Here is a 23,435-nt window from a genome sequence, read left to right on the forward strand (position 1 = left end):
TAATATTATGAAATCAGCCCAGCTTTACAAGCATCCATGTCAAACCCAACAGTGGTCGTTTTCCTTTGAATCCTCAATGTTCTTTGCCCCAGATGTCTTTTAGTAGAGAAAATATTACCATGGCACAGGGTTAAGGTTGAAGCTCCATCATTTATTAATTGATAATTGGATCAATTTAATCCTGCAGACCCGTATGAATAAGCTCATACATTCTAGATTGGATGTTCTCAAAGCTCTGCTAAATACTGGCTCCAAAAACAAAAGCAGTTGGGTTTAAATTCCCTATTGTTCTTTGAGGTGTTTTTTTTAATAACACATGGAAGATTGAAAAAGTAGATGGGAAAACAACCATCCATTGTGTTATTATTTGTGCCACACATGCTTGTAAGACAATAATAAAAAGAAAGACTTAGTCTAGGAATTCAATCAGTGCTGCAAGGGACGAGCCTGCAGGTTGCAGACGCGCTCTGTGCCATCAGAGGCCATCAGGTTCTGGCTTTGGTCTCAGTTATGTTGGGGACACGTGAAGGCAGCGTGAATGTCTTGTGACGACCCCGTCACCGCGTGGTTTAGTGCGAGGTCACGTGACAGGTTCTGGTCTGGTCTGCACCGGCGACCTGCTGTATCCACATGGACACTTCACGAGCACGACATACTGCTGTGCACATCATAGGTTAGACCATCAAACACATTATGATTTTCTCATTCTAGCATCTAAACAATTTGTCTGTGACTATTCTTATCAGGCAGTTGGACTGTTTCATATCGTGGCCGTTAGTCACGTCCGTCGTTGTCAGGAATAGCATCGTTGGCATGCTTGGCGAGTTCAGCGGGGCGGTGTGTCATTTTAATGACGGTGCATTCTGTCATCCACGTAATAAAGATTTGTCCAGATGCCACTATGTGTGGTCAGTGGTAATGGCCCTGCCTCACTGGGACGTGAGGATTTTAGCATTGGTGTTCAATGGACGTGTTTTTTAAATTTCATTTCAACCACTCAAAGTTGTTTGGGTGTTTGTTTAGAACAGCACTCACACTTTCAAACCCTCACAGAATACAAAATCACATCTACTTGTTTGGCCTTCGTTGCCATTATTGTTCTGCAGATCTTTTATTTTTTATTTTTACCACTGAGCAGTTGATTAAATCTCATTACTTGCTCTCAGTCCCTGTTTTTCTTCCTCTGTTTGACAGGCTTTCGCTGGCAAACCGGAACGAGCCCAACGTCGCCGCTTCCGTCCACATCTGAGCCGGTGAGAAACCGCGCCACGCTCCAGCCCGTAGTCGGCCTAATCCCGTCTTTAACCCATCAAACTGCGTCCACTTTGTTTAAAACAGCATTTTGAGGGAGTTCAGAGTGTCTTTAAGTCAAGATATGAATACAATTTTAAGGATTGGGATGGAAGGGGCAAAGCCGCCTTTGTGCTCTTTAGCGTGTAGTTCGGGTATTTCCCAGCTTGCTTCAGGGTGTTGTAACAGCAAAGACAATAGATCTGCCAGGAAACGAGCTCCTGGGACTAAGTCACACATTGTTCAGGGCTGACTGGTATGGGTATGCTTCCTGTCCAACCACCTCCAAAAGGGAGGGAGGGGAGCGGGACTACAGGAAATAGCCCCTTACGCATTCACACACATTCACACAGACACACACAAGCACTCTGACACAAGCGCTGTGCCTTAAATCTTAGGCACCTAACCCTCATGACCTCCAGGGATGCCTGGAGCAGTAATTGGTTATAGACATAAATTATTTTGACAAAAAAAAAAAAAGATGGCAGAAACACATGGGAAAGCAGCCAGAATTTCCCCACAGTATGTGGTCATTAAGGTCAAGTGTCAGCAAGAATAGTGAGTGCCTGCTTCTTAAAGTATCTCAAAGAGCCATGTCGCTGTTATACCCGTGTAAGTCATGTCAAAAAAACTAACTTTTGATCCATCGTGAACGTGTGTTACTTTCCTTCTCCACATGACTGTGCTGTTCACACAGGATCGAAACAGTGGTCATGCACAGATCTCTGCGTATGCACTCTGAGGTGAAACTTGAAAAGATAACAGTTATAGCTGTTTTTACACACCGTGCAGGCACATCAAATCAAGCTGTCTGGCCATTGGTAACTCCTTTCTATTCCAACCACTATGCATACACGCTTTAAATACAGCTACCCTGTACATGTAACTATTCATCCCCTATACACACGTTCATGTCAGAGGCGGCCAAACAAGATTTCCCCTGCTCATCGGATTCAGTCTTATCATCGTACTAGCAAATGACACAGCACCTGCAAGCAACTTGGGATTCAGTATCTTGCCCAAGGACACTTTGTGAGCTGATCGATCGATGAATGTTGATCCTGCAGCACATGGACAAGCTTTATTGTGTTCGCAGGCAAACAAAAAGAGGTCTTTGATACTGTGTGTGTAATACCAGGTAGACCTGGGCAAACGTCAGTATGGCTACGCAACACTGTGCAACAAACACCTCAGTATGATACACTCCCATACAACAACTATCATATGATATATATTTTATTTTAGCACTTGTATTAAATTAAATTAAATTAGCACAGCATTACATCGTGCAGGTGCTAAATCAGAGCAGACTCGCACTTAAAGTATAAAAGGGGGTAAAATACATCAGCGGCCAAGCTGCAATCCTGGAGCAGGACAATGTATGCTGACATGTGTGCGCAGCACTCTGGATCACGACTATCCGTGCAGAAGAGGCTCAACCAGGCTGCTCAGTGGGAAAGCTTCGCTGCTGCTTTTCCTTCTGGGTCACACTGCCCAGGACAAAGTATCCTGTGGGAAGAAAGCCCCAAATACTCTGTGTTCCTTCAATGTTCTCAGCACAGATCATGATCACAACACTGTGATCATGATCGGGCTCGGTGGCTTTGGCTCCACTCGGTCAGGGACCTTATTGGACTGTCCAGTGAGGCAGCGACCTCTGGCAGCCACCGTGGGTTCTGCAGTCAGGAGCATGCCGTCTGCAAGTTTTCTTTTTTAATGTGTCACACAACCAATCACAGAAATTCTGAAGTTGCAAACATCTATGAAGCTTTTCTCTTCTCCATTTTCTATTTCCATTCAATGGCAGGAACATCTGGGCCCTCGGCTGGCTCTGAGTAATAAAGGAAGTTGTCCTTGGGGACAGGATGGTCTGGACAGGCTTTTTGGAGGGCGAAGAAACAGGGAAATTAAGAGCCCACGTTTTCTATGAATCCCCGCGGCACGGTAGATGTAGAAGCTTTTTTGGTCGCGCTTATTCACTTCGCTTTTTAAATTCTGCTCACACTTTTCTCCTGCAGCTGGGTCCAGCAAGGACAACTGTTAGCAGCCTGGTCTGTAAATTGCTCATCTCTCGCTGTTTCAAAGGGTCTCACTCAAATGGTTGCAGTTCTGCAGAATCCATGCTTCTATTGGAACTACTTCTGATACCCGATGGGGAATTTAAATTGTCCGTCTTCAACGGTGTGCAGGCAGGCGTTTAGGTTACTGCCAGCTGGTGGGATAGCATGTTTCTTTATGTCAAAGACTCCTCGTGCTTCTGCCGCGCTCGCAGCTCAGGTTTCATTTTCTGCTGTTCACAAGTGGGACTTCGAACACATGTGTTTCCATCGCTGGGGACTAATGGTGTTAGTTAATGAGGATAGAAAAATGTTTGCTTGCAACCCAGACACTATGTATTGATGACCAGTGGTTGTGTCACCCATTTTCATGGCAGGCTTTTCTGAATGAAAATCAAATAGGCTAAATCATAAGTAAAGAACACTGATTGACACCTCGTCTGCGCTTTGCCGGCTTCAGTTGCTCATTTCCTTGTTTTTCACTTAATTTGCAAGTGAGAAAATGCTAAAGGCAGCTGGCCTGCGTTTTCTCACCACAGCGGCGTGAAACCTCGTAACGGCAGCTCTCCACGTCTTCTGGACTGTTCCTGCGTGTCGTCTCTTTGACGTGTGTTTTTGGCTCTCGGTTGGAGGAGCGACGGGCTCAGCTGAAATGCGCGACGGCCTCGTGGCTGCCCAGTAAACCCTGAAAGGGGAAGCGGAAGAAATGGAAGATGAAGGACGAGGAGGTTGAAGGAGAGGGAACAGGGGCATGTATTTCACAGCCCCAGTTTGTGTTCTTTCTGTAAGAACATCAAGGCGTTGCTTCACTGCACTTCACAGCACGGCTCTCCAGCCTCCGTGTTTGATGGCTTTGTCAGCGGACCGCGGACACGAGACCCTCGCTGTTGCAGGGTCAAATGGGTTCAAATAGGATTGTGGACTTCAATCAAACTATAAGGGATGAGGCTGAATGCTGACTTTCCTTTAAAGTAATGGGTTTTTGTTTTGTTGACCAAAAGACATCTCTGCAAAGCCTGTTTGTGATATCGGAGGTGATCTTTTTGAAGCAGTAAGGGCTCGTAGACGTTGTGCACGTCGACCTTGAACAGATGTGTCATGTTGATTGGATTTTTTTCGTTTATGACAAATGTCTCTTGCAATAACACGGATTTACATTTAGGAGGTTTGCAAAAACTGTGTGTCTACACGTTACAAATTCCCTTGACTTTGTGCTGAAAAGTTTCTACCAGGAACTCGGGTTGGTTTCAGGACATCGAGAGCATCAATCTGGGTCAAAGCAAGATTTCTTTGCACCGTTTGCACTTCCAAGACTTCTTTTGTTCCCCATCTGCAAGCCTTCCTTTTGAAATATTTACCATAGCCCTCTAACAACTACACATGATGATATAAAGTAAGTAAGTTGCTCTTCCATATTTTCGAGCTCGCCTAATAAGCTCTCAGAATGGACCCAGATGAGCAGGTATTAATCTCCCTCGACTGCTCCGGCTAATTTGGGCTTTTATCAAAGGACTTGTTATCTTCCTCTTCCTCTGCAGTACAAATACTTTCCCTCTGAAGTGCCCTCTGCTGCTTTCACCCCATTAGGAAAGTGTGTGCTTTAAAACCTAAAGCAGGAGCCGATAAAAAAAAAAAAAATAGAACGTATTGAATATGAAAAGACGAGTGGATTGTTTTTAAGCCTGACGAAACTCGAAGCTCATTGAGGTCGCCGACGTCTCCGCTTGTAGATGAGTGCTGCGCTGCACTTTAAATTCTCTAAAAAACCTTTTCCGAGACTTAACACAAATATGTGTTTCTGCTTGCTCGCGTGAACGAACACACATTGTAATGACTGGGCCTCATTCATTCTGCTAAAAGCGGCACTTCGCCCCCCAAAAAACTTTCTCTCACTGCTTGTGTGCCCGTTGTGTTCGTTCAACATTTAGGCCCGGTCTCCTGTGAGGACCTGAATAGCACATGGAGCCCCAAGAGGGATCGATGAGTGACGTCTCAGTGGCTGGCTGTGAGCTCTTAACAATGTCTCTCTCTCTCTCGCTCTCTCTAAAGGCAGAGGGTGGGGGGGGGGATTAATATTCAAGTTGACCGTGTCCCAGAGCCTGTCCCCCGGTACCGTTGTGAGTCTTTGCTGACCTAATGGCTTTACTGGCTAGAAACAGAGTGTGTGTGTTTTGCGTGTGTCCCACGTTGTGAAGCTATTAAACGTCTTTCAAATGGGTTATGCTATTAAATATTATAACAGCAGGCGATTGGTGATGATTTGATAAGCTTCGAGAGAGAGAGACAGTTTTGTTGCTGCGAGGCTCCAGACAGACAAAAACAGATCTAGTCCTACATCCTCTTATCGAGGGTGACACTACTTTAAATCATGTGACAAATCACTGTAACTTTGCCTCAGATCAGCTCTCTAACATAATTATGCCTTCATTTTATGGCGCCTTTGATGGAAATAGGGTGAGGAGAGTTAACCCGAGTCCTTATCTTGCGGTATCACATGTTCTGCAGCAGCCTCGAGGAGGTGAACCATCTAAATGACATTTTAAAAATAGATTGTTTGTAGCCAGACACGCCGTATGTGTCTGTATTGGGTTCTCCCACTCCACAATGAATTAGTTCATAGGATCAGGATTGATTACTTTAGTATTCCATATAATTAGCATAACTAGGTTGAAGGAATAACAGCGCTGATGAACACGTTTCCTTGCAGTGTGCGCCATCTAGTGAATTTGGAGTATTATAACATGATTTGTTTATGCAAGTAATAGTCAGCTCTTTTTTTTTGCACTCTTGCAGCGTTTGAAACCTCTTACTACGCCTCTGATTGGGTTAAGGCCTAATGTGAGGGTAATACAGCTTTCGGAGTTGAGCAACACAACTCTTACCTTGCAGTGTCCCTTAAGAAATTTGATTTAAGACGTGATCCAACCCTCGAGGCTCTTAAGTTGCGGTTTAAAAATATCTAGTAAAGCCCTCACCATCAAACTCCTAACTCCATTTAACGACTCCCGGGAAAGAATGCACTTTGATCCCCACACTGAATAGAGTGGTTTCAAGCTCTGCCAGAACTTTGTGTTGGGTGCGACCCGCAAAATCAATAAGTTTCAATCGTTACATTCCAAACGTACCTTTGGAGAGAGACGTAGAAACGAAGAGGACGGGGAAAAAAACGAGATACCGGAAAGGAGCAAAGGAGGAAGAGAGAGTGTGTGTGTGTGTGTGTGTGTGTGTGTGCGTGTGGTTTTATCACAAGTGGATAATTGAAAAACGGGGAGTTGGAGACTCCGGGGTTGAAATAGGCTGTTCACCGCTGCCATTTATCCGCGTCACCTGAGAGGTGCTCGACCAGCCTCGCTGACTTAAAAATCAATTCTCTAATCATTTACGTCAATCACAAATGATCCCTCCGTCATGGCCTTCTCGCTCCGCGAGGCCTGTGTCCCCCGTCACCACTAGAGGTCAGTGTGACCCTGACATGTGTCCATGTGGAGGGGGGGGGCACGCTCTCCGGTCATCTCTGCAGTGAAGGCCTGCGTGAATGTGCAAATCTCCTGCTGTTTTCTCCTCAGCAATCTCTTATATATTCCCCCCCTCGCCTGCTCTGGTTCTCTGTTCATTGCCGCTCATCTAGACCTGAGACACGTTCAACCCGTCCGTGCAGTTGGAGTGGCTCCATAACTCATAAGCTCCTTCTTACTGCTCCGTTAGAGTGATCTAGCCGTTCAAAGGGAACAGCTAATGACTCCCGTTGCCCTCATTGACGCACGTCGGTCTATTTCAGGTCGCGGCGACAAACGCGTTCAAAGGTGGCCAAGTAAGAGCTGATGATCTGCGTGCGGCTGGATGGACCCCCCCCAACCCCCCCCCCCCCTCCCGTGACGCCAGTCTGCCAGTTGGTTTGTCGGCCGAGGGACTTCCAACGAGGGCAGAGCACCTGATCCTCGCGCCCATGAACTATGGCTGAGCCTCGCGTCACGCCGCTGACCGCACTCCGCCGATGGAGGAGACACACTGGGCTCTCAAACGTTTGAGCTGACTCGATGTGCCAATAATGGCATTTCTTCACCCCCCCACCCCTCCCCCCCACACACCCAACCTCCAGCAGCCGTCCTTCAGGCCCGTCTCCTTTATTGATCTCCATTTGGCCCGGGGACCAGTCTCCCCTCTCCGGGGGTAAATTTAGCCACAGCGGCCCCTCTCGGTCCTTCTCTGGCTGCCCCCTCTGTGGTCCTCTCTACCCTTCTGGAAGAGTCAAGGAGGTCAGTGCTGCAATCACAATGTGAATCACCCTTTACTTTTACAGGATTAATGGCCAAATGGGGAGACGTGTCACATGGCAATGTGATGCCAGTGGGAGGGGGGGGGGGTGGATAAGTCAGCCACACTTTATTTTCCAGGCTCTGTGAGGGGAGGCATCTGTTTGGCTATTGGATTTCAAAAGCAATAGTGCATGTCACAAGCGGATGTTTTATGATAGCGTAGATGATAGAACAGTTTTGTCATTCGATTCATATACAGATGTTGCTCTTTGATGTTAGTCATTCAGCCAGTCAAGCTATATTAAAGCCACGTTTCGCCACCAAACACCCAGAGGATCTGCCGTCTCTCAATGTCAGTGGTTTTGTCCTTAGATTCATCACACATGTCTCCCTCTGCTCCCTCCCTAACTCCTGTCTCTTTGGTAATACATCATTGAGCAATATCGTTTGACGATCATATTGACTTCAGCTGTAATGGAAATATTTGGTTCTGCACTTTGAAATGATTACCTCTCATAATTAGCTCGGAGAGGTTTTCTCCTCACCCCTTTTTTTTTTTTTTACATTGTAATTTACTGTGTTAATTACGTTGCCGGAGATTAAATATAGCATGGGGAATAATAATATTTCCCACTGTGATAGTTCTTGTCACATTAAGCAGGATTTAAACAACGAAACATTCATCATTTCTTGCTATTTATGTCACAAGAAAATAAATACAAAAAAAATCTCAATCTATAGAACACCCAACCGTGGTACAGCAATGTCCTCTGAGCCAATCACCTTCGTCAAAACTCAATTCCATTTGTGGTCAATCATGCACGTGGTATTGTCTTAAGCCAGCCACTGGCACTAGCAGACTTTAATGCTTGTTGTTTACTATTGCAGGCTCATGGTCCACATTATCAGGGCTGCTGTCCTGAATAACAAAGACTTCCCATCTGCCGTTAACCAAATGTTCCCCACTTGCTGAGGACACAGACTGTGAATTTACTGAAGGTTCGGACTAAAGGAAATGCACGTGTTGTGTGAGTGAGTGGATGCAGTCTTGGCAGCGTGCTTCATTTCTTTTCCTTGGTTGTGTTTGTCTTTGGCAAGGGGGATGAGTATTTGCCTACTTGGCCTGAATCTTTATTTCAAATTGTCTTGACAGCCCTGAAAAGCTAAGCTGGGCTGTTGGCAGCCTCGTTTTGTTTTGAAAAATGCAAGATTTTCATTGGAATGAAGTGATATGAAGATTTAGTTTTAAGTAATAATGGTTTAGAAAAGTAGAAAGAGAACTTGGTTTGGATTGAGTGGTAATTCATGCCATTAATGTTCTGTAATCCTGTTTTATGATGAACAGATGATGCACTTAAACAATTGGTATTTTCTTGCTTCATCACATAATAAGTCCCATATTCACATGGATCATTTTTTTGGCATGTGATTCATAGTAAATCAAATAAATGAAAGCATTCATGAAGATCTACAATGCACTAACTCCTTTAATGTTTTTTCTATTTTGGGGCTTTTTAATCTACTTTTAAAAAGAAAAGTTTAATTTGATTAATTGCATGCTATGTTTTTCTTTAAAAAGTTTTGGTAAAAAATGAAATGAATGAAAGCAACGTATGGCACATGGATTATTTATACTGAGGGACGGTCTCAGGACACGGAGCGTGTCTGTTGTGTCCAAATTCTGACAACAAAGGTTAGAGCAGACCTGCAAATGACACTGATAGTGTAATTAAGTCTCATTGATTTTCTATTACCTCAGCGTCTCAGCCTTGCCCCCCCCCTCCCCGAACAACGTACGGCTTTTATTGTCACTTATTGAATATGAGCTTTTAGCCTTTTCCCTAATGCTCCTCAACATACTGCGTCTTATAATACAAGAACATCATGACCATGCAGGCCGGAGGGAAGTCAAACTCGTGTGTGTTTTCAGGTGGTGAGGGAGGGGGGGTTCAGGGGGGTTGCTCGTCATCATCAGCTGCCCCGTTGCTGCTTTTGTTCCTGCCATGACTACATAACACTGGCAGATGCCTGCAATTAGCCGTCGTCTAGACTGACTCACCCAGACTCTTCTGGCTGTTCAGTTCTCGAGCCACAGGTGTGATGGGCTGCTTTTTTTTTTTTTTAGACGTCTCCAGCTTCCCCGCTCATTCCAACTGGTCACCCACCGCCTGTGTGGTCAGCGATGGTCGGTCAGACTGCTGCAGCGGGTCAGGGTTTTAATTTAGATTCCTGGCTTTAAACTGTAATGCGATTGCTGCTTATTATCGCGTGGTGTATACAGTACATTGGTGGCCTGCGGACGGGGAATACGAAATAAGAATAATGAATGATGCCGTATGGAGGGCATCAAGTGTTTAACAAACAATTTAGATTGTTTGCTTTTCTTTGCACAAATTCTGTCTGCTGAATGTAACTCAGCCACCACATTGAATACGTGCTGCTCTTATCAGCTTAATTGTGAGCCCGTTTACAGGCTTTAAATGCAAACCTCCCTTCTGTGTTCCACCTCTGCTGGGTGTGTGTGTGTGGGCGGGGGGGGTCATTGCCAGACAGTGAATTAATATGCATTAAAGCTCAGCGCTCAGGTGTGGAAGAAGAGACCTGGCATTTTGCGCAGAGCGGCGGTAAGAAGGTGGGCCGTGAGTGATGAGGGATCGGACCGATCCTGACACTTCGAGTCAGCCTTTATTCAATGTGTGCCTTGTGTCATGATCATGGGCCCGCCACTCCTTTCATCTCTGTCATGCACAGAATGCCATGACTCGGTCAGCGACTCCCCCGACCAATACCGACCACAGCTCCGAAACACACACACACACACATACTTTACTGTGTTGCCCGTCGTCAGGGGCCACTGTTCTACGGCTTTTTAATAGCTATTTATAAGCTGAGCTCTTTTCTGAATGCAGGAAATCCTGATTCCCGGCCAAACCGTCGACCTCTGGGCAGATCCATACATCACCTTTGCGTTGACTTATTTCTTCTTCTTTGTGCTCCAATAGGTTTTTTTTTTTCATGTCACTCCAGATAATATGAACAATACAAAGACATAATGATGAAGGTGACATTAGAAGGAATAAAGGAGGAATCTTCCTCTATGAGAGAAACAGTCCGACACACATGCACACACACATATTGTTACAATGAATAAAGAGATGGTGCGTTATGTGTAGGTTGTAAAGCCCCTTGAGGGAAATTCGAGATTCATGATATTGGATGAAATTGACTTGACACCCGCACACAAACATGCACATCTGGGAAAGGAGCAGCCACCACTGCTGCTGACATGCAATACTGTCCCCTTTTGCATCTTGATCCCCATGAATACCCCCAGTGGAGCTCAGAAATACACTTTGCTCACCCGGGCACGTAAAGGGAGACAGTGGTCAGTGGCGAGGTGCCAAGGAGACGACAAGACGCCTAATTCATCACTACGCAGCCTGCAATGTTGCCTACACACAGTGTGCATTCCCATGTCTCTCCTCTCTCTCCCTCTCTCTCACTTTCACTACACGGAAGATCTTGGAAAAGGCTAAAAAGGCGATATCATAATTAACGGATGCACATTAAAATCCGAGCCATGAAGCGTGTCATTAAAAAGTCCTCTGCTCCAAGCCACCTCCGTCCTTCTCGACTCCCCCATACCGAAACCAAAAGTGCTTCCAGTCTCCCGGTGGATTTGCCATTTGCATCACCGCGAACCACTGTCCGACCGTTTTTTTCAGCCTGTTTTGTCCCCCTCTGCTCTTTTGCGGCGAGATGAACCGTCTGCGGGACGGACTCGGGCACCGTCTGTCACCCCTGTCAACACACAGAGGTTGGTGAGCAAAGCCGCTGGATAAGACCTGTCCCCATCCGCAACATGATTCAGCCATAAGAGAAGAGGAGATCTCTCCGTTCCTCGCTGTGCCCGTCAGCACGCCGATAAATAAAAACCAACAGAGAAGATGGGGGGGGGGGGGGGGGGGGGGCGTTAAGAAACAGGGCTTGAGGTGCCTCGTCCTGTGCACAATTGTCTCATCCTGTTTTTCTCGGTGCGAATGGATGTCGAGGAGATGAGGGCGGATCGAAGGAGGGTGAGGAGATGCAGGGCAGGTTGCTGGAGAATGTGCGGACGTGCCTGAGAACTCGATTCCCGCTTGGATGAACCTCGCTCCATGCTTGTTGTCGAATGATCAAGCCCTCAACCACTTCTTTTCTCGTGCTAGCTTACTGCAGTGAGTTGTTCTTTTATCATCTTGCATCTCCTTTCCATTTGTTCAGCCATTCACGGTTTGTGTATATATATACATATGAAACATTCCATCAGACCGCCCATGTCTCCATCCAGCAGTGAGGCCGGCTATTAATGTCCGTGCCAAGACGCACTTCCTCAAGCTGCATCTCATTTCAGCTTTTATCAGCTTCAGGCATAAAGAATGTCTTAATCTATTTAGAGTCTTGTGGGGCATAAAAACAAATGGTGAAAAGATGATGTTTCATGTACATCTGCAATTTATCCCAAGAAATATGTCCCTTTTGATACGCACAAACACAAAACCACATTTAACGATGGCGGAAAGTGTTGTTCCCTTGTGTCTCTGCGATGCATTTTGACACCAGATGCTCTTTTTAAGTGTAGCCTGAGGTCGGCTCCGTGAATTCACATGAAGTCCAGTCAAGGATTTGGAGGGGACTCAGCGGATGTTACTGCGTCTTTTGTTTGTTTTCAGAGGGCAGACTTGGGATGGCTGACGACACACGCTCAAACCCTCTGGAGGGAGCTTTTGTGAATGGCCTTGTCAAAGGTCACATCTACTTTCCCCCGTTTGTGTACTGCTAATACACTCCGTTCCCATTTTGTCCCCCCTTTGCTTTTCCCCAACCTACTCTCAATTTCCCCTCTTTCCGAAATCTTTTAAAGCTTACTCCCTCCTTGTTGGTGCCGTTTGTGTCTCCAGTTTTCGCACATTGCCTGGCCCGGCCTCGGGGGGATTCTAGAGGAGAGGAATAGGCAGGACGAGGGCCTGAAGTCTCGATCCCTCTGCTGCAGCTAGGAAGGACATGTGAGGATTTCTGGAGACCTAAACACCCTGCAGGGGGCTTGAGAGAATCGCCAAGATGTTCGCATCCTCAAACACCCGCAGACACGGGGGGGGGGGCATGTTCTCACACATTGCGTCGTGTTGTCTGCACTCGCCCACGCGCGTATCCACAATGGGGAATACATATTGATAATGATCTCTTCTCCCTTTCAACCTCTGCTGTTTGTGAAAAGTGCTCATTAACCTAAACTTAAAGTCGAAAGCATAAAAATGCAGGGGAGATGTATAAGCTCCAAGTATGTGAGTGTGTATGTGCTACTGTCTATTTCATTACAACCAAGTGCAACAGCCCGAACACATTTCTGTGTGAACAATGTTTCTATGCAGACCAAAACCTGTTTGAAATATGGAATAACTGTGCAGTCCGAGCCTCATTTGGAGGCCAACGTTGTCCAGTTGATTGGAGGGAGAGGGCAGGGAGCAACAGGGAGGAAGCACTGCTTAACGTCGTGGTAAGAATCGACGGAGAGCGGGTGAGAAAGTCGATTCGCTTTAGCTAACAAAAATCAGTGGAGGGCCAACTTGAGAGAGGTGAAATAGGGGAGTGTCTTGGGAGATGGAAACCTTCCGAGGGGGTCATCCTAATTGCAGTTGGAGGACGCAAAGAAAGTGATTAATGTTGGAAAAGTCTTAGTGGAAGCAGAGGTCGGGCGGTTGCAAGAAGATAATTCCCAGAGTGCCTCCGAGCGTCAGCGTGAAGGAGCTGGAGAACTGAGAGGTGTGGAAAAGTTGAATCGTTGACTTCGGCAGCAAAGAGGAAGATTGCAGCTTCTGTGATTACATTTTAAACTGATATGATGCTGATTATTGTTAATAGTGCAGTTTGAACCTACTTGGATGTGGATGATTGGATGTTTCAAATCAAGCATTTGCATGTGTGGATTGATATAATTTCAATCATTCAGTGGAATTCCAGCATCCTGATTGCGAAGGGACAAGACTTCAAAGACTTTGCAGTTAGTTGAAGAAAGACGCCAGTTATTGTGTATTCCAGATAGTGGTTAATACTGTTATTACAGAACAGTTTAAATAAATAAAGGTGGAGAGAAGAAGCTAAGAAGTCTTACAACAACTAAATATAAGAAGAAAAAAAAATCCTATATGTTCACTAAAAAAAACAAAGTGCAATTACGTGCAGTTGCATTTATTGCAATATCTGAACTATAAATAAAGTGGGAAATATATGCTCATACGGCACTTTTATTTAAGCCATTTACTCTGGTTCTGTGATGTGTACACAAGAAGCTGTTAAGCGTTAAATTGTGGTTTGTGGAATCAGTCGTGAGTAAAGCCACAAAAGCGAGAGCAGGAAGGTGTTAAATAACATCAGCTCTGGAATAGATGTGAATCTGCAAGGATTTAGTCGGCACAACGACGCCTCCGGAACACAGACGTGTGATCGCTGTGAGTTCTGCGATGAACATGTTGTGAACATGGTCTTTCTGCAGCCCCCCCCCCCCCTTTGGACATGACCCACCTCGCCCCCCCTCTCAAAATATGTAGGGCATTAAGATGAGTAGGTTGCGTCAGCCTGCTTGTGTTTGGCGGTCGCTGTTGGGGTTTTTGTTCTCTGCACTGCGGAGCCATGATAGACATTTTTGCTAATTACGTTTTCCAAGCACATATTTCATCTGCTGCTCGCTGTTCCCTGTCTGCACTTATCATACTCCCTTCCTCCATATTCATTCGGCCCGCGCTTTAATTCTCAAATAACGCACCCCCAGCTTGACTTTTACCATTTGAAATTGCGGGAGAGAAATGGAATAATAGAGGTTTTATCAGCTGTATAAATCCAGTGTGGCATTACTTAGAGCAGGCCTGCTCCCTGGGAAATTACCATAAGGAATATAAGTGGCTAATACCACATCTTGTGTCAGGCTGATGAAAACTGCTTTTTTTGTGGTTCATCCTGAATCTGTTTTCAGATCCATTTTCCACTAACTGAGCCGCCCTGTCGGGGAAATAGGGCACGAGGTTTAGGCAGCATAGAAGGAACCAGATGCTTTTTCTTCTCCTTTTGTTTTCTAGCTAAATCACTTATAAGTCTAAAACAAAACATATTATTGAAATTTTGAAATGTCCTGTCCGAGGCCAATTAAATCAATCACACCTCAAATATATCACTTTTTGTTGGAATCTGAGACAGTGTTTCATCAAGTGGTGAGTTGAGCGGAACGGTGACCTTTGCCATCTGCTGATGATTCGCCTTTGTCAGCGATGAGACGGATTCCGTTCGGTCATGGGTGGTGACAGCGGCACCCCAGTAGCATCAAAACACTTACTCACTTCCCAATCCCCTGTGCGCAGAGATCTCCGGTGAGTGTGTTTCCAAAAATGTGTTGTGCACGCGCGCGTGTGTGTGTGTGTGTGCGTCTTGGTTTGATCAGTGCACAGCTGCAACTCCTTGGCATGCATGTGTCCCAACAGATGCCGGAGTCTGTCTCTGTGCGTTTGAGGGACACGCAGGAATTCTGGCAAAGAGGATGCTGCAGATGCCTCTGATTGCATGCCGGATCAGAAAGGAAAATTCCTCCAGGACAAGGATAGAGGATCTGCAGCCGGAGGCCCGCCGGGGCCAAATTGGCTTGGCTTCCGCGGTGAACACGGGCAGAGCGTGTCCACGTGGGGAACCTAAGCACAAAGACGCACACACACACAGACTAACACACACCAGGGATATCAGACCTGGATTCTATCCAGAACCCCTGGCGATGGTTGTACACGATGGCCGCTGTTTATCTACAAGCGGCGGTGATAATCTGCTCTCATGACTCCCCAGAGACTCCAAACCTTCTCTTGTGCGGTGAAGTCACGGTTGGCCAGCGCCACGGGGGATACTGGGATGGGGTTGGTGCAAAGTGTAAAACTGCGAGAGAGAGAGATTATTTGCTGAAGCAGGGCCTCGGGGGGGGGGGGCGGCTGAATACTTTGGGACATGTCCGGGTATTCAGGAGATCTGCAGCCCTCCACCTCTGTATGTGCGAGGATCAGTAAGACTTGCATTAGGATCTGCTTGACATTTTTCTCATATGAATAAGTCCTAACCGCAGGGGGACATGCAGCTAACAACCAGGGAAACACCTCCTGAAGTGGACAAGATGGGACATGATGGGTTCCATCATCACAGGCCGTTTGGTGTGTGAGAGATAAATAAGGTTGCGATTTGCCGAGATGGACAGATGTGGACTGGGGTAAAGTATAAATCAGATGATAGTCTGTTACAGCTGTGACAGGCTTTGCGACCAACACAAGAACGGAACAATAAAAGGGAAAAGTATGAAAATATAACGAGTCGTATCTGTCCCTGGGCTTTACAGGCAATGTGATGAGAGAGAAAGATCCTGTATCTTCTCAGGGAGTCGTAACACAAAACGTTTGGGACCCACTGCTGTAGCACACGGTAGATGAAAAGCAAAGCATGCAGAGTGTATCTGCCGTGGACATCATCGTTCCATACTAATGAATCCAGAGAATGTAACGTACTTCAATTGATTTAATGACTTTTTCTATTTCACCCGACTCGTTTTCCTTTTTGTAATTCTTTGTTATGATTTGTTTTGCACTTGCTTGTCATTCGGCATCTGTCCTCGGTGTGCGTTCGTTTATTTTACCTCCCACACACACCAATAATCTCGTACTCTGTGACCATGAATAATGAAGAGAAAACAGGATGGAAACTGCATGGAAAACCACAAAATATTTCTCTATTTTCATTGTAAACATCACAGTTTACAGAGATATGCAGCCGGCTCCTTTTGGATTTCATCTGTCCACTCCTGTTCTTTTTCTTATCGTTGGAGACGCAAACCTCATGATCAAACATTACCTCTGACGTCGTCTTAACCCAATAACACACCCGTGAACTTCAGAAGGCAGCATCGTTATTAGTCAAAAGAATTGGATTGCCGAACCTAAGTGTTGAAAAAAAAAAAGGGGGGGGGAATAGAAACCATTTAGCACCTTAAGCAGCTCTTGACGCCGCGATGACAAAGCAGAACCTTGCTGCGGGGCGCACAGGCCAGTTTTAACGACGCTAAATTAGTTTTCCTTCCTCTGCCCAGCGAGAGGCTGATTGTCGATAAACACAACAAGCCTGAGGCCGCATCATACGGTATCTCCCCTCTTCTAGCGCGGTTTGCTGTGTGCCACATGTTTCCCAATGTAACGGCCTATCTGTCATCCACGGGCACAACGTACCCCGCAGGAAGCCTAAACTCGAGGGCAGTTTTGAAGGGCAAACGTTCTCCGATAAACAAAAGTAATTGCTGAATTTCTCTGACCAGTTAACCACAAAACTATCGGTTCAATTAAGTTTTATTCCCTGTCCTTGTTTTCCGTCTTTTTTTGTGGGGGTTTTGTTTGACGAGGAGTTTTTATTTGGCTCATTGGCTCATGTTCTGGTCCACTTCCAGTTCTTCGCTTCGGTTTAAAAGAGCCCACATCAATTATGCAATACACACACACACACACACACACACAAACCTCACCACCATCAAAAGTCCGACCTTATTAATATCTGACTCTGACCGACCACTTTACGAAAGTTTGTCGGAAGCCCGTACTTCTTGTAAATTCAATTTGGCCTATTTTTACAGTCGTCTCTTAACTGTGAGCAGTAAAGTGGTGCCGCCGCTCTGATGATTTTGGCCACACGCTGCGTTTTGTGTTCAGCCGTCAGGCTTTCACACATAAATGATGTTGTGTGAGTTGACAGTCGGGCTGATGAGATGGAGCGAGGGGCGGTCGTAACTCCACCTCGCCAGCACACCAATAACCTTGGCCCACGGATCCCTGAACGCTGCAGACATTATCACAATGCACCAGGAATGAAGGTGCAGAAGCAGCAACAGCTGATCAAATGTGACTCAGATAAAATTATGAACATTATGAAGCTTCCTTCGTAGGTGAAAATTGAAGACGGCTAAATCCACATTTCCCCTCCTTTTTTTCCCCCCTTGCAACCGAATTTAAGATGCTGTCAGCATGTTCCCGCTCTACATGTAGGGAGCAATTGCATTGGTTGAAGCTCTTATGATTCAGCTTCTGCAAAGGCCTCCGGGCATGGATCACAGAAGCGCCACACAGTTTGGCTCGCTGATAGAGGCCCACTGCCGCCCCCAGCCAATGCCCCAATTTGACCTCCGCCCAACATCGGCCTGCAATCAGAGCTCGGCCGAGCCGCCACACTGTCTTGAATTACACAGCAATTCAGTCATTCAGATTTGTGATAGTAGTTGTGGAATGAGGAAAAGTGTAGCCTAAGTTCAGCCATCTGAGCTTTACGTTTCCGTTTTCAAATCCCTGTGGTGCCGAGCGAAACAATGAGTGTGTGTGTGTCTGTGTGGCGTAAAAGCTGTAGGCATCAATGCCACTTGGGGGGCTCCGTGGAAGGGGATCTGTTTTGGCTCCTTTCCCCCATTCCTGGGCGAGGGCGTCATGCCCTTCACTCCCCCATCCTATAATATGAGCGGTGGCGTGACGAGCGAATATCAGGCCAGACGGAGGCACGGCGACAATGCAAAGCGATGAGGTAGCCAGCGTTTTCCCCATCTCACCAGTGCAGCTGTCGTGGATTTGGAAAGTAAAAGTTTTCTCCCCTTTCGGCGTCGTAGAGCGGGTTTAAGCCGGGACGGCATTTACTGTTGGGAGGCGGTTTTGGCCCAAGGAAACCCTGTCGTAGGCAACGGAGAGGACACACGCTGGGAATGGTGATGAAGAAGAGACTGATCCGAGCAGACAGATATGGAAGGGGCAGCTGTTGGGTGCATGCGTCCCACGGATGAAGAGAGAGAAGGGCGGGCGAGAGACACAGGGGGGAAGTAAAAGGAGGAGTAAGGTATGCAGAGTAAATTCGACAGGATGGTTCTCTGGATTACACTTGGGTTGTGTTAACACAGCAGAGTCAGCAAGCAACTGCAGCACATGATAGATTCCTTACTGCCCAAACTACCTACTGTACCTTTTTTGTTAAATTTTTGTTTTGTACGCTTCAAACTACGACACAAAAACGCGGGGGGCGACGACGTGTCAGTTTTCCGGCCTTTAGTCGCATAGCATCTTTTCCAAAACAAACTTCGGCTTCCGCTAGCGTCTCTTTTCAAAATGTATCCAACGTAGGTTTTGCAGCTAAGCCACTTGATTGGGCAAAAGATCACGGTACTAAGTGTGCGTTTGATGCCGGTTTCACGCGAGACACTAGCCGCTTTCCTGGATGAAAACCTCCTGTGTTTGTTTGACCCCTCCTACATCCTCACTTCCTACCCGGGCCTTATTCAGTTGCTCTGACAGTCTACTAGGGACGCGGGTGGGAAAAGGAAACCATTTGCATTGTCATCGGCCGCAGAGGGGCACTGACCCGGCGACTGTATTTGACCCGTTGGGAATGAGACCCAGTTAAACCCCGAAGACCCAGCCGACAAACACGCAACAGCTCATTACATGTGCTCCCGTCAGCTGTACAAAATACATGACAAACTGAGATTTAGCATTGCGGTGTCCAGATGCAATAAAAGGAGACTGCTTTCTGTAGCATATTGTTCATAATCCCCATGACATGATTCAAGGAGGCAAACAAAGACAGTGGTGCGCCACAGTTATTTGGACTTTCGGCCTCCCCGCCTAAAGAATGAATGAAATTAATCTAATCAGGCGAGTCTACAACATAGCAGCGCTATTTTCAGACAGATATCTATATTTAGGATGGAATAAATATTTAAATAGATTCCTTTTTAAAACAACACTTCATCTTTGAAATGATTATGCAGAGCCGTTGAACGCGCTACGTTTAACCTCCAAGTGCAGCCAGACGTTCTCGGCTGACTCGCCGCCTCACTCACAGCCGCGTGAGCTCTGCGGACGCCGCTGCTGCAGGACGAATGGTAGCCCATTACCGCACGCGGCACCGCCGCCGCGGCTCGACGCCTCTCCTCTCGCTCTCTTGTTAAAACGAGGTTCCTTGTTTTTGCAAGGCCGCACATTTAGCAAATTCGCGCTGTAAGAAGAAAGGACGCGCTGAGAGCCTGAAGTGTTCTTCTGGGTGTAACTCCAGATTTTCTTTACATTCCTCGATTGGTCTCGGGCTCAAGAACCGAGGGCTTTTGTATGTGTTTGGAATGCCAAGGTCGTCTTCCTTGCCGGGTCTTTAGGAATTGTGTATGAATGCCAGTGCGCGAATGAGCACAAAGCTGGGAAAAGGGTAGAACAGAAAGTATCTCTCTCTCTCTCTCTCTCTCTCTCTCTCTCTCTCTCTCTCTCTCTCTCTCTCTCTCTCTCTCTCTCTCTCTCTCTCTCTCTCTCTCTCTCTCTCTCTCTCTCTCTCTCTCTCATCATTGTGGCTGCAGGATCTGATGGCAGCTCACATCTGAACACATACAGTACGCTCATATGCCCGTGATCTACATGCTGTATATACACACACACACACACACACACACACACACACAGACGGGGTAAAGGGCCACAGATGGTAAATACAGCTCGTAGGGAGTGAGTGATCACATCTCCAGACAAATTACAGTATGTTTACAGCCAAAGGGACATTACTAACTCCGCTGTATGATGCTCGATGACCAGAAACCAACATCCAACTCCGGAGCGTGACTTATTGTGGAAATGTGGTCGTGCTAAATGAATACTGACAGCATTCTGCATTTTCTCTTTTCCGCGGCCACGGTGTAGAGCTGGCCGTCCGCTTGGCTGTACGCCGGCGTCCGGGGGGACGAGAAGGCCGGCTTTTAGCGATGAGGAGTAATGATGTGACGTAATTACATTTGTCTTGTTGCACAGTGCGCCAATGGATCCAAATTAATTGTGCCCGGCTAATGGGAAATGCAGTGTCTAGTTTTTGCCTCCTGCGTCACTCTTTGGTTTGCTCTGTGCAGCGGTCGGCTATGTTCCCGCTCTATTGATCCCTCTGTGGGTTTTTTTGTTTGTTTTTTCCTCCGTCCATCTTGTTATCTCTGTTTCCTTATTATCCAACAGTTCTCACCTCCTGTCACGCTGGCACACAATCAGGATGCTCATTCTCCTCTCACTACTTACATTATTTTGTGTTCCTCTCTACTGTTGTGCCCGTCAACCCAAAGCCACACTGTGCTTTTCGCCCGACCTTAAGTATTTTGACATTGTATCTTTTGATGGAAATGAAATAACCCTGAAGCCAATGCATTCAGTCTTGCCGGTGCATTCATGCAATATGTGTGTTTCGCAAGAGCTTCTGAAAAGATGTGTGGGGGACAAAAAAAGATCATAGATAAAGTCAATTTTGTCAAGCATAGTAAGATACAGTGCGCGCGCTCGTTGCTCCCTGGCCATCAAACTCAGCTTCGTACTTTGTGCTTGAATAGATGGTGACTTTGCCATGTCCTCGAGTGCAAACCTCCTTCCTACACACGTATGAACATTTCAGCCGCCCTCAGATCTCAGATTGATAAACCTTCAATTGATGCGTGCTGCAAATTGAAAAAAAAAACCCATATCCTTGTACATAACCTTGCGTAGCCACACATAAATAGCCCCTTTGACCATTGTCCTTGCGGTCAGCTTATGCAACAGCTTCTATAACAGACGGAGGGAAACAATAGAATAGGAACGAAACCAGTGACTGTGCCCTCGTAAGTCATCTTGCAGGGAGGGACAAGTGACCCCTCTTGTGCGAGATTGAGGCGCTAAATCAGCCCGCAGACGCTGAAGGTGCTCCTGGAGAACCATCGCTCACGCTGCAGAGGTGCTCTTGATATTCTGCGTAGCTTTCTCTGCAGCTCTGTGGGGCCCCGTGTGTTTTTGTGTATGCCTGCGTGTGTTTGATCTCCGAGGTGTGCTGACAAAGACATCACTGAGCAATAAAGAAAAAGGGAATTGTGTATGTGCACGGCTTTTCCTTTCGCCAGGAACATGTGCTTACGTTGTGACTCGGCTGTCTGCTGGAGCGTGCAAGGTTCTCGTTCTAAGGGCTTCAAATCGCCTTGAGTGAGGCTCAGACTGGCCGACCAACTAGTCTGTAAAATCAAATGGACACAACTAAAGTGTACGGCTGTGTGACCTGTCAGAAACACACACACACACACACACACACACACACACTGCCTTAGGTTGCACTGTGGACACGCTCCACAATTTTAACAACAACTCTGGGCTTTTTGGACACGAGCCTTGGTATATTCCTGTTTTATTGTTTAAATACAATTTCTTCCTCCAGGAGTTTATAATTCATTCGGTGTGGTAGGAGATGGCAATAACAGCTCGGTACACAATGCCCAGTTGACAGATTTGATAAACAAAGTTAGTAAATAAATACAAAGTGATGACAAGAGAAATATTGATATTTGAAACGAAGGGTTTGAGTTGAATTATCTGACTCCCCGTTTGTTTTTGCAGACTTTTGACCCCCAGCTTGAGGTGCAGACAGACATTCTCGTCCCCCAATTCTCCTCCACCTGGGAAAGGTAAGACCCCACCCCTCCTCCACATGCTATGACAATCTGTTAACATTGCAGCATGAGAATGTGAGACACCCCAGAGGATTTGATAGCACTTCTGCTCAAACCCCTTATTTATATTGCTATGTTTATATAACAAGTCCATGGATAATAAAAAAAAAAACCTCTTAAGCACACATTCAAACATTTCTTTTAATTTTAGCCCACACTCTTGCTGCAGGGATTCCCCAGTAGGCACAGCTGTATTAACATACAGATGTAGCCAGGTGGATAATCTTCTAGATTACAGCAGACCCTCATTCATATAAGTGAATCCTGAATCCTTCTCCCTGAAAGCTGAAAGCCACCCAGGACATCCTGCTGCATGGTACCTGCTCTTCAAAGAGAGGCAAAGCTTAAAGGGGCTCCTAAAATTAGCATTGCAACAGATAACCTGCACCTTGAGATCAAAGCGATGCTGAACTGTTGGAGGAAGGTGGAGCGAGAGAGCCACAGAGATGGGCAGAGAACGTGACAGGCGGAAATGCTATTCATGCAAGGGGCCGAGCGCATAAGAGCCCCCCGTATGGAGGTGTAACGTTCCACTGCAGGAGATGATCCAAAGGGGGGGGGTTAGATTGAAGGGGCCAGGTTTTTTTGTGATGCTTACGTTGCTGTGACCGTGAAGCAGATGTCGTTTAATACTATAAAGTTGGTTTGGGAAACACTTATGGCACTTTTTATTGTATTGTGTGTCTTACAAATGGTGAAGCTATCGGTCAAAAACAAACTATAATACATTTAGCAAGACTGGTTATAAGAACCAATAGTTTGAAATTGCTGCTTCAACATTTTTTTAAATAATAATATAACAATACAATGTAAAAAATATATTTGTTTCAAGACTTGACTCCCACCAATAAGTGAATGTTGACAGTTCTAATATTATATTGTCCCAAATAGTCAATACATCTAAGGTATAACAACATTTTAATGGTCTGTAAATCCTTTTTCTTAAAGCAAATTGCTCCTCGAAGGATCATTACACTCTTAAATGTGCCATTTAGTTAATGATTACCTGCTTTGATTTGAGCATTGGCAAAATATCACACACACCATTTTGTAGCAGAATGTGATGATGATTATGCATCATAATTGCATGATGATCTGAATGCGATTGACTCTTTCCGGCTGTGTTTGTGTATCAGAAAGCCAGCGGCATGTTTTTCAATTGTCTGATACTGCTGTTGCTTTGATGTCTCTGTCTCGCTTCTGTGAATTTTTCATATCTCCTTGGGATTGTCAGCGATTGAATTCTACATCTCTCAAAAA

General features: G+C 46.1%; 1 protein-coding gene across 2 annotated transcripts in view; it reads left to right on the forward strand.

The window, feature by feature from the left end:
* The window catches only part of LOC120809324 (tetraspanin-9), a 126,918-nt gene that overhangs the window by 12,776 nt on the left and 90,707 nt on the right, over positions 1-23,435 (forward strand). Inside the window, exons 2-3 of one of the 2 annotated variants that reach the window (XM_040163036.2) lie at positions 1,195-1,253; positions 22,063-22,130. The gene's annotated coding sequence lies outside the window, so the exon portion shown is untranslated. The remainder of the gene's footprint in view (positions 1-1,194; positions 1,254-22,062; positions 22,131-23,435) is intronic. The other variant, XM_040163037.2, reaches the window with a different exon arrangement.

Source organism: Gasterosteus aculeatus, chromosome X, assembly GCF_964276395.1.
Source record: "Gasterosteus aculeatus chromosome X, fGasAcu3.hap1.1, whole genome shotgun sequence".
NCBI lineage: Eukaryota > Metazoa > Chordata > Actinopteri > Perciformes > Gasterosteidae > Gasterosteus > Gasterosteus aculeatus.